This window comes from Pogonomyrmex barbatus, unplaced genomic scaffold (genome assembly GCF_055798465.1).
Source record: "Pogonomyrmex barbatus isolate J1 unplaced genomic scaffold, ASM5579846v1 scaffold4, whole genome shotgun sequence".
In the NCBI taxonomy this organism is placed as follows: Eukaryota; Metazoa; Arthropoda; class Insecta; order Hymenoptera; family Formicidae; genus Pogonomyrmex; species Pogonomyrmex barbatus.
Window position 1 is genome coordinate 40001 of NW_028297138.1, and position 2500 is coordinate 42500.

At 61.1% G+C, this 2500-nt stretch overlaps 1 non-coding gene across 1 annotated transcript in view; it reads left to right on the plus strand.

Annotated features, from left to right (window-relative positions):
• The first annotated feature begins 2432 nt into the window (after window positions 1-2432).
• LOC148935535 (small subunit ribosomal RNA) overlaps window positions 2433-2500 on the plus strand; it is a 1920-nt gene continuing 1852 nt past the window's right edge. The window contains exon 1 of the ribosomal RNA XR_016140275.1: window positions 2433-2500. This exon is cut by the window's right edge and continues 1852 nt beyond it. This is a non-coding gene — a ribosomal RNA (small subunit ribosomal RNA).

The window sequence follows — 2500 nt, forward strand, 5'->3', positions numbered from 1 at the left end:
AACGAAAGCAACACGCCGCGCGCGGACTTTGTCGTGCGACACCGTCGGAGGTACTGCCCGAGCCCGTCGGAGGTACCGCCGAGAAAGAAAGCAACACGCCGCGAGTCGACTTTTGCATCGCCCGAAAGCCGGAGGTACCGCCGAAAGCGAAAGCAACACGCCGCGAGTGGACTTTGTCGCGCGACAATGTCGGAGGTACAGCCCGAGCCTGCCGGAGGTACCGCCGAGAACGAAAGCAACACGCCGCGAGCCGACTTTTGCATCGGCCGTACGCCGGAGGTACCGCCGAGAGCGAAAGCAACACGCCGCGAGTGGACTTTGTCGCGCGACAATGTCGGAGGTACAGCCCGAGCCCGTCGGAGGTACCGCCGAGAGAGAAAGCAACACGCCGCGCGCGGACTTTATCGTGCGACATCGACGGATGTATCGCCCGAGCGAGCGTCCGGAGGTACCGCCGAGAGCGAAAGCAACACGCCGCGAGTCGACCTTTGCATCGCCCGAAAGCCGGAGGTACCGCCGAGAGCGAAAGCAACACGCCGCGAGTGGACTTTGTCGCGCGACAATGTCGGAGGTACAGCCCGAGCCCGTCGGAGGTACCGCCGAGAACGAAAGCAACACGCCGCGCGCTGACTTTGTCGTGCGACACCGTCGGAGGTACCGCCCGAGCCCGTCGGAGGTACCGCCGAGAAAGAAAGCAACACGCCGCGAGTCGACTTTTGCATCGCCCGAAAGCCGGAGGTACCGCCGAGAGCGAAAGCAACACGCCGCGAGTGGACTTTGTCGCGCGACAATGTCGGAGGTACTGCCCGAGCCAGCCGGAGGTACCGCCGAGAACGAAAGCAACACGCCGCGCGCGGACTTTATCGTGCGACATCGACGGAGGTACCGCCCGAGCGAGCGTCCGGAGGTACCGCCGAGAGCGAAAGCAACACGCCGCGAGTCGACTTTTGCATCGCCCGTAAGCCGGAGGTACCGCCGAGAGCGAAAGCAACACGCCGCGAGTGGACTTTGTCGTGCGACACCGTCGGAGGTACCTCCCGAGCCCGTCGGAGGTACCGCCGAGAACGAAAGCAACACGCCGCGAGCCGACTTTTGCATGGCCCGTACGCCGGAGGTACCGCCGAGAGCGAAAGCAACACGCCGCGAGTGGACTTTGTCACGCGGCTACGTCGGAGGTACCACCCGAGCCCGTCGGAGGTACCGCCGAGAACGAAAGCAACACGCCGCGCGCGGACTTTATCGTGCGACACCGTCGGAGGTACCGCCCGAGCCCGTCGGAGGTACCGCCGAGAACGAAAGCAACACGCCGCGAGCCGACTTTTGCATCGCCCGTACGCCGGAGGTACCGCCGAGAGAGAAAGCAACACGCCGCGCGCGGACTTTGTCGTGCGACATCGCCGGAGGTACCGCCCGAGCCCGTCGGAGGTACCGCCGTGACGTCGGAGGTACCGCCGAGCCCGTCGGAGGTACCGCCGAGCCTGTCGGTGCTCCTTACAAGTATCCGTTTTCGGCCATCGGGACGCCCGATTTTGTTTAATGTCATCTCTTTTTCTTCGATCCATCCCGTCTGTGCTGTCGTTCGGTCGCTGTCGACCCGTTCGGATCGATCATCGTAATCCGATCGTTCGCAGCGACTAAGTCCCGTTCGCCTCGTTTCATCGGCGCTCGCGCCCATAAGCGACCGTGCGTAAGGCCGTGCGTCGCCGACCGCTTGGCCGGCCGGTTGGGTACTATAAGAGGTGCGGTGCGCTCGGCGACCGAGCGTTGTCGGATCGTCGTGCGGGTGCGTTTGGCGTGCTTCGCACGTTCGGTACGATGTGCCTCGGCTCTCCTGAGTCGTGCCGTATTATTAGAAATTATATTTCTAGACACAGCATTGCCACGAGTCGGCGTCGTAAGACCGAATGGCTCCTATGTGGCGCGCACTGTTTATCAGTGTTGGCTGCGCGATCTTCCCTCGTTCGTAGACGAACGCGATCGGATGTATCGTTGCACTTACCGAGCATCGACTTCACCGTTACCGAGTGGCGGAAAGCGAGAGATCGCTCTTCACGCTTACTTGTAAACCGTAGCGAAAATTTTCGACCGTGCTTGAACGCACCGGCGACTCGTTCCTCGACGTCTGAGCATCGCGCCGTCGATCTAGCGTCAGGGCGAGGCGGCTATACGCCGCTACTTTGGGAGAATGAGAACAACATGATCTTTATATAACAAATATGATCTTTATAACATAATTTTAACGGAGTAGAGCTCCAACGAGCGTCTGTCTCCAGCTGTATATATTGCGATAATAAGAGAGTGTCGCCGACCGGCTTGAGGGCGCCGGCGGTAATAACGGCACGTCGAGAGTATCTCGAACGAAGGGCGCCCGTCACGTTCGCGGACGTGATGGGGCGCGCGTCGCTCCACGCGAGCGACCGAACTCACGAAGTTCCCTGGTTGATCCTGCCAGTAGTCATATGCTTGTCTCAAAGATTAAGCCATGCATGTCTCAGTGCAT